Below are 9,508 nucleotides of genomic sequence, written 5' to 3' on the forward strand. Positions count from 1 at the left end.
TTTGGTTGGATCACCTTCCTTGGGAATAGGCATAAATATGGATCTCTTTCAGTTGGTTGGCCAGGTACTGTCTTCCAAATTTGTTGGCATAGACGAGTGAGCACTTCCGGCACTGCATCTGTTTGTTGAAACATCTCAATTGGTATTCCGTCAATTCCCGGAGCCTCGTTTATCGCCAATACCTTCAGTGCAGCTCGGACCTCTTCTTTCAGTACCATCGATTCCTGATCATATGTTACCTTCTGAAATGGTTGAACATCCACCAATTCTTTTTGGTATAGTAATTCTGTATATTCCTTCCATCTTCTTTTGATATTTCCTGGGTTGTCTAATATTTTCCCCATAGAACCCTTCAATATAGCAGCTCGAGGCTTGAATTTTTTCTTCAGTTCTTTCAGCTTGAGAAATGCTGAGCTTGTTCTTCTCTTTTGGTTTTCTATCTCCAGGTCTTTGCACATGTCGTCATAATACTTTCCAATGTCTTGGGCCGCCCTTTGAAATCTTCTGTTCACCTCTTTTACTTCAACATTTTTACCCTTTGCTTTAGCTACTCAACTTTCAAGAGCAAGTTTCAGAGTCTCTTCTGACATCCATTTAGGTCTTTTTTTTTTCTCTTCTGTCTTTTTAATGGGAAGCCCTGGTGGCATAGTGGTTAAGTGCTACGGCTGCTGACCAGAGGTCAGCAGTTCAAATCCGCCAGGCGCTCCGTGGAAACTCTACAGGGCAGTTCTACTCTGTCCTATAGGGTTGCTATGAGTCAGAATCGACTCGACGGCCGTGGGTTTGGTTTTGGGTCTTTTTAATGATGTCTTGCTTTCTTCATGTATGATGTCCTTGATGTCATTCCACAGCTTGTCTGGTCTTTGGTTATTAATGTTCAATGCATCAAATCTATCCTTGAGATGGTCTCTAAATTCCGGTGGGATGTACTCAAGGTCATGCTTTGGCTCTCATGGACTTGTTCTACTTCAGTTTCAACTTGAACTTGCAGATGACTAATTGATGGTCTGATCTGCAGTCGGCCTTGACCTTGTTCTGACTGCTGATATCAAGCTTTCCCATCGTCTCTTTCCACAGATGTAGTCGATTTGATTCCTGGGCATTCCATCCGGTGAAGTCCACATGTATAGTTGCCATTAATGTTTGTGAAAAAATGTATTTGCAATGAAGAAGTCATTGGTCTTGCAAAATTCTATCATGTGATCTCTGACATCGCTTCTGTCACCAAGAGCATATTTTGGAACTACCAGTCCTTCCTCATTTCCAACTTTTGCTTTCCAATCACCAGTAATTATCAGTGCATCCTAATTGCATGTTCAATCAATTTCAGACTGCAGAAGTTGATAAAAATCTTCAGTTTCTTCATCTTTGGCCTTAGTGGTTGATGCATAAATTGAATAATAGTCGTATTAACTGGTCTTCCTTGTAGGTGTATGGATATTGTCCTATCACTGACAGCGTTGTACTTCAGGATAGATCTTAAAATGTTGTTTTTCGCAATGAATGGAACACCATTCCTCTTCAAGTTGTCATTCCTGGCATAGTAGACTATATGATTGATTCAAAATGGCCAATACCAGTCTATTTCAGCTCACTAAGGCCTAGGATATTGATGTTTATGGGTTCCATTTCATTTTTGATGATTTCCAATTTTCCTAGATTCATACTTCCTACATTCCACATTCTGATTATTAATGGATGTTTGCAGCTGTTTCTTCTCATTTTGAGTCATGCCATATCAGCAAATGAAGGTCCTGAAAGCTTGACTCCATCCACGTCACTCAAGTTGCCTCTACTTTGAGGAGGCAGCTCTTCCGCAGTTGTATTTTGAGTGCCATCCAACCTGAGGGGCTCATCTTCTGGCACTGTATCAGACAATGTTCCCCATGCATCTGTTTGTCATACTGTGGGGGCTTGCGTGTTGCTGTGATGCTGGAAGCTATGCCTCTGGTATTCAGATACCAGCAGGGTCACCCATGGCGGACAGGTTTCAGCTGAGCTTCCAGACTAAGACAAACTAGGAAGAGGAACCCGGCAGTCTACTTCTGAAAAGAATTAGCCAGTGAAAACTTTATGAATAGCAGTGAATATTATATAATAACGAAAAACAAATTGAGCTACAAGGACCCACATAAATGAATCACACTTATAATGTTGACTTAAAAAAGCCAGGCACAAATGGATATGCTCTGCAAAAACACCATTTCTATAAAGTTCAAAACCAGGCATATTTAAACTGTAGAGTTAGCAGTCACCATAGTGGCTACCTTTCAGGAAGAAGGAGGAGGTAGTAGTTAGGAAGGGGCTTGAATAGGACTTCTAGACTGTTGGCAACTTCATACTGTTTGGCTTGTAAGGAGCCCTGGTGGCACAGTGGTTAAGAGCTACAGCTGCAAACCAAAATGTTGGCAGTTTGAATCCGAGAAGCTGCTCCTTGGAAACCCTATGTGGCAGTTCTACTGTGTCCTGTGGGGCTGCTATGAGCTGGAATAGACTTGACAGCAATGAGTTTGGTTTGGTGATTACAGAAGTGTTTACTTTATCTTAATGCATTGGGCTATTCATTTGAATTGTGCATTTGTGTTTTCTGTTGTACTTCAATAAAGACGTTTTTGCAACGTTAATTTCCACATTGTCAGACGTTGTGATTTTGTGTCAATTGCACAGGTAATGTGGAGAGGGTCCCTGGAGTGAGGGAAACTGATCAGCCAAAACACTGAAGCAGTAGGGAGGGCTGCCAAGAGACCAATTGCAAAAGGATCTGGTGGACCATCATTTGTTCTCCACTCCGTATCAGAGTCAGTACTGGAAAGAAACTACATCTGTAATGATTGTGAGAAAAGTTTCAGCCAAATATGCTGATGCATCTTAGATATGTCCCTTTCTCTGATATTTATTAATGCCCTCTCTATTTTTTCCTAGATCACTTTTGCTAGAGGTTTGCCAGTTTTACTGTTCTTGTTGTTAGTTGCCACCAAGGTGGCTCCAACTCCTGGCAACCTTATGTATAACAGAACAAAACATGGCCCAGTCCTGTGGCAGCTTCATGATCATTGGTGTGTTTGAATTGTTGTTTTATTAGATTTTTTTTTTCTTATTGTCCTTTAGGTGAAAGTTTACAGAGTAAACTAGTTTCTCATTAAACAATACAAAATTGTTTTGTGACATTGTTTGCCAACCTCGAGATATGTCAACACTCTCCCTTTGCCCACCCTGGGTTCCTTGTTTTCATTTGTCCAGTTTTCCTGCCCCTTTCTGCCTTCTTATCTTTGCTTTCAGGTGGGTGTGCCCATTTAGTCTTGTACATATGACTGAACTATAAATCATGTTTCTCACGTGTGTTATTGTTGCCCTATAAAAAAATTTTTTTTTTTTTTAAGACCTGTCTAATCTTTGGCTGAAGGGTGAACCTTGGGAGTGGCTTCCATACTGAGTTAAAAGAGTGTCCGTGGGCCATGCTCTCAGGGTTCTCCAAACTCTCTCAGACCAGCAAGTCTGGTCTTTTGTGTGTGTGTGTGTGTGTGTGTGTGTGTGTGTGTGAATTTGAATTTTGTTCTACATTTTTCTCTCACTCTCTCTGGGACCATCTATTGTAATCTCTGCCAGAGCAGCTGGTGCTGGTAGCTGGGCACCATCTATTTGTTCTGGGCTCAGTCTGGCAGAAGTTGTGGTAGTTGTGGTCCATTAATCCTTTGGACTAATCTTCTCCTTGTTTATTTGGTTTTCTTCATTCTCCTTTGCTCCAGCCAAGATGAAACCAGTAGATGTATCTTAGATGGACACTTGCAGGCTTTTAAGACCCCAGACGCTACTCACCATAGTTGGATGTAGAACATTTTCTTTATAAATTATGTTATGCCAGCTGAGCAAGATGTCCCTTGAGATCATGGTCCCCAGCCTTCAGCCCAGTAGCTTGATCCCTCAGGGAGTTTAGATATGTCTGTGAAGATTCTATGACCTTTCCTGTGAACATTCTATGACTTCCCCAGTATTGTGTACTGCCTTACCCTTCACCAAAGTTACGACTTATCTACCACCTAGTTAGTGTTTTTTTCTCTCCACCCCTCCCCTCTTATTAGGCTTTTTAAAGAAGAAACGTTCAGTTTGTTTACTCTTTCTTTGGTTTTATATTTATTATTTTTCCCGGTTTTACTTTCTTTCTGTTCATTGTCGTCGTTTTTTTCCTCCTTACTTTTAAGGTTGACTTTCTCTTAGTAATGTTTTGTCTTTTCTCTTTACTAATGTAGTAAAGGTAAACATTTTCCTCCAAATATCCCCTCTACATAGACGTTTTGATATAAAGTAGAATTAGAAAAACCCAGACCAAACCCAATGCTGCCAAGCTGACAGAGTCTACAGAGCAGAACTGTCCCACAGGGTTTCCAAGGCTGTACCCTTTATGGAAGAAGACTGACACATCTTGCTCCTGCTGAGTGGCTGGTGGATTGGAACTGCCCACGTTTCTGTCACCGGCCTAGTGCTTTAACCATTGTGCCACCAGGGCCCCTCTGCAGTAGAATTACTATTATTATTTAATTCTAATTTTTCTCTAATTTTATTTTGATTTATTATTTGACCTATGCTTTTTTTATGTGTCTCTGTACTTTAACCTCCAACTATGAGGATTTTTTAATGCTTTTTTTTAAAATAATCGTTTCTAACTGAATTGCATTGTTGTCAGAGAATGTGATCTGTATAACAACTATTTGAAATTTGTTGAAACTTACCCTTGTGCTTTTAAAACATCTCCACAACTTATCATTTTTCTCATCAAAATGTAGTCTAATTCCCTTCCTCTTGAATATGGGCTTGCCTTAGTGACTTACTTTTAACCAATAGAATGTGGTTTAAGTGAAACTGCATGACTTCAGAGAATAGGTTAGAAAAGGTAATACAGCTTCTGCCTGGCCCCCTTTCAGGGCACCCACCCTCGGAACCCAGCCGCCATACTGTCAGGCAGCTACTTGGAAAGGCTACATATAGTTTAAGCTCAGGGAGGACCCAGTCAATAGCCAGCATTAACTACCAGATAGATAAATCAGCAAGCCTTCAGCTGGATGCACACTCACCTATTGTGTTGTTGTTGTTGTTATGTGCCATCCAGTCAGTTCTGATTCATACAACCCTGTGCACAACAGAATGAAACACTGCCTGGTGCTTCATCATCCTCACAATTGTTGCTGTGCTTGAGCTCATTGTTGCAGCCACTGTGTCAATCCACCTTGTTGAGGGTCTTCCTCTTTTTTCACTGACCCTGTACTCTGCCAAGCGTGATGCCCTTCTCCAGGGACTGATCCCTCCTGATAACATGCCCAAAGTATGTGAGACGCAGTCTTGCCATCCTTGCTTCTAAGGAGCATTTTGTTTGTACTTCTTCCAAGACACAATAACCGATTTGTTATTACATATGTTTTACTTCTATATAAATTCAGATACCTACAAGATATTATTGTTTTTTGTCTTTTATAAGGCAGTCTATATTCTTTTGGAGCCCTGGTGGTGTAGTGTTCAAGAGCTCAGCTGCTAACCAAAAGGTAGGCAGTTCAAATCCACTAGCTGCTCCTTGGAAACTCTATGGGGCGATTCTACTCTGTCCTATATGATCGCTATGAGTTGGAAAAGACTCAACAGCATCTGACAACAACAACAACAATATGCATTTACCATATTTACCCTTCCTGATTGTGATTCTTAAGCATCACAACTTGGCTCAGTGGTTTGGCAGCTGTGATAAAGTTTGGCAGTCAATGATGATGTGATCACTTCCAAGATGAGATTTGATATAATGTGATATAATGTGATATAATGTGATCACGTTCCATGATGGGATCTACTGTGAGTAGCTGATCAGTTGAAAGCAAATTTCCTTGGGGGTGTGGCTTGAATCGAATATAAGTTGATTTTCTGGCAAAGCTCATGGGCTTTTTCTTGCTCTGGATTCTGCAGCTGGTTTCTGTTCATCTGACCTCCTGTTCTTGGGACTTGAGCTACCTGCCATCTTGCCTGTCGATCTTGGAATTCTTTGATCTTTGCAGCCCGTAAGCATGAGCCCTGCTGTCTGACCTGCTGATCTTGTTTAGCAGCCCCTGCAGCTATGTGAATCAGGGGGAGCCTCTATCCTGACCCATGGGCTTGGGACATTCCAGCCGTTTCCTTAATATAAATCTCTTTCTATATATTTATACGTTTTACTGGTTTTGCTTCTCTAGAGACCCAGCCTAAGACACTAGTGTACTTCATTCCTTTACGCAGACCTGTGGCTCCATCTGGGATGGTTCTAGTCATTATTAAGACTTTTCTATTTCTGGGTTTGCTTTTACTCCCAGGGCTTAACATTTTTGATTCTTAATTGAAAGCCTAGGATATTTACTGACATCTCCCCAGCCCCTGAACCTTGACTGGGCAAATCTATGTATCTGCAGGCTTGCAGAGCTATTTAATTAAACCATTGTTCATCTCTTTTGTTCTCCAAGATGATGTTTTCTGCTAAGATTTTTGGCATCTCACCCTGGGCATGTGCAATTTAGGAGCTAGCCAGTGACTTGAGGATTTTTTAGGCAGTTTTTCATTTCACTTCTGCGAGTCCCTGTTTTCTACCACTTTCACAGTCCCAAATTTCAACCTCTTTCTCCTCAGTACAATAAGATTATTGCCTTTCTGCTGGGGATCTATTTCCCCTAATTTACGAACTGGAAAATGCCCTCAGGGGAAAAGCCAGGGTGAGTGGTAGCTCACCTTCCACCCTTCTCTTCTCTCAAGGTTTGTAGCCTTTCTAATCCTGCCTGAATTAGATGGGTTCCAGGTCCTCTACACAGTGGTTTTATATAACCTGTCTAGCTTTGATAGTTGTTTTTAGCAGGAAGATTACCTCATCATATCCCGAACCAAAAATGTCAATGCTATTTTTAGGAAAATAAATCTGAGGGATGACAATGGACTGGACTTGGGAGAGATTGCTGGCTGAAAGGCCAGTTGGGAGGCTAGTGCATTCATTTAAACAAGGGATGGTGAGGGTCTGATCATGTATGATGCTGAAATGAGAGGTTAGATTCAAGTATTTCACGCATATTATCTTATTTACAGAATTCTGAAGAATAATAATATCAAGTAAGAATGAGTGCTTATTATGTGTTAGGCACTGTTCAACCTGCTTTACATGGATTTTCTCATTTAAGCCTTATTCCTCCTGGATATGAAGATCATTATGCTGATTTTACAGATGAGGAAATTGAACTACAGATATTTTAACTGATTAATGTCACACAAACAGTAAATGGGTCATTTGGACTTTGAACCCAGGCCTGCTGGCTCCTCCCTGTGTGCTGGTAACCACTGTGCCTGGGCTATGCTGTCTCTCATAATGTCTTGGAATTTTTTTTTTTTTATCTTTTAAATGGGTGAGGCTGACAGTCCACAGTCTTAGGGGGAGAAAAGCAGAAGAGCCAATTCAGTGGTCATTTTTATTGTTTTTGCAAAAAGCGAGTGAAGTAATATTTAAGGAAAGTGATAAAAAGAATAGGTTTAAGTCTTTGTAAGTTCAGTAGTAGAGTTATGATGTAGCCAAGATGAGAGCAGCAGGCAGTTGGAATGGCAGAGACTGATTCTCTACAGTGATAAAACTTGTTACTTCGTATTTTATATATAAAAATTCCTTTCCAAATAATTTTCCCTTGCTTTCTTGGTGATTGTTCATTTTAACTTATTTTATCTTTAATATGTTTGTATATTTGTTAAAGCACACTTCTACCGATGACAAGTTATAATGCCATCTTCATGAATCGCTGATATTCTCCCACTTCACCAGCTAGAATCAGGGAGTTGTCACAGATGGTGGAACACAGAGGCTACCCCACTAGAGGGCGTTGAGGTCTTGTCTCAGTTTGGTGAGTGAAGATGTGGTTTGATTTACGCTTATTTTGATAGGTTGACATAAATTAGTGAAGGGTTAGAAGAAACACCAAAGTTAAAGGTATAACTTATCTAGTACAATGGCGGCGGGGGGGATGTCTAGAAGTGGTATTATTTAACCCATTTTCTTGGTAACTACTTATTATGTTAATTAAAAGGCAAGAATTGCACTTAAAACCACATCTCTTTTAAAAATGTAATTAATGAATTATCAGGCAAAAATATATTATTTGAAGATTTTTAAAAAGATTTTTTTTTTTCCCCCTCTCAATTTATGGGAAACCCTAGTGGCATAGTGGTTAAATGCTACGCATGCTAACCAAAAGATCAGCAGTTTGAGTCTACCAGGCGCTCCTTGGAAACTCTATGGGGCAGTTCTACTCTGTCCTATAAGGCCATTATGAGTCAGAATCCACTTGACAGCAATAGGTTTGGTTTTTTGGTTTTTAATTCAATTTTAGAGATCCTTGAACATTTTCCTCTAAATATATAAGGTAGAAATTTGATTGTTTTATATAAAAATGGCTAAAAAGGGATACACCAACCACAGTTGACAGTGGTTACGTCAGAGGGAGGAGAGCGTGATGAGGAAGTGGGTAAAGGAGTTTTTTTTTTTTTTTTTAATTCACCATGTCTATGTCTGGTTTGAATTTTTATGAACACAAGTTTTGTAATTTAAATAAGAAGTAAAAACTTCAATTGCATTTTAAAAATAGGCTAGGAAACTACTATAAAAATGCAAGTCCAGATTGATATATTCTGCCTGAATAGGAATAAACATGGTACCCAAGTGACAGTGATAAGCATTCGTAATGCCAAAACCAACATCACAAAGGGGTGTGTGTGTGTGTGTCTGTGTGTGTGTGTGGTGGAGAGTGTGGAGATATGCTACACTTAGCAGAGTAGGTATTTCAGCATCTCTTGAGTTTTATAATGGATGTTCACATGTAGGCTCTGAGAAGGTCTTCAGAAATGAAACTTATTTAATTTTGTGTAACCCCAAATATACCAATTGCCTTGACAGTAGAGCACTTTTTTTTTTCCTTCACACTTAACAAAAGAGTGAATAATAGTTTCCGTTGAACATAGTTTGGGAAAAACTGACATACAAAAGAACAAACTATATATAAACATAGAAACATCCATAGTCAAAATAAATTATGTTCTGGAATAAGGTCCTTGACATTCATTTGAAGCTGATGACAAGAGATATAGGTACACCACATTACAGGATTTCCTCCTGCCTTTTCCTTAGAGTCATGTAAGTTCTATTACTATTACTTCTCTTGGTAACAGAACCCACTCAGAATATATCAGACATAAATAAAATGTCATACCGTAGACCCGGTTAACAAGTTACTGTTGAGCCAGTTCCAACTTATGGGGACCCCATATTTGTCAGAGAACTGTGCTCCATAGGATCAAACCACATAAACAATCATTTAGGAAAAATCTATAAATGTTAAACCAAAAACCCACTGCTGTCAAGTCGATTTGGACTCATAGCAACCTTATAGGACAGAGTAGAACTGTCCCATAGGGTTTCCAAGCAGCGCCTGATAGATTCGAACTGCAGACCTTGTGATTAGCAGCCTTAGGT

This window comes from Elephas maximus, chromosome 5 (assembly GCF_024166365.1).
Source record: "Elephas maximus indicus isolate mEleMax1 chromosome 5, mEleMax1 primary haplotype, whole genome shotgun sequence".
Classification (NCBI taxonomy): domain Eukaryota; kingdom Metazoa; phylum Chordata; class Mammalia; order Proboscidea; family Elephantidae; genus Elephas; species Elephas maximus.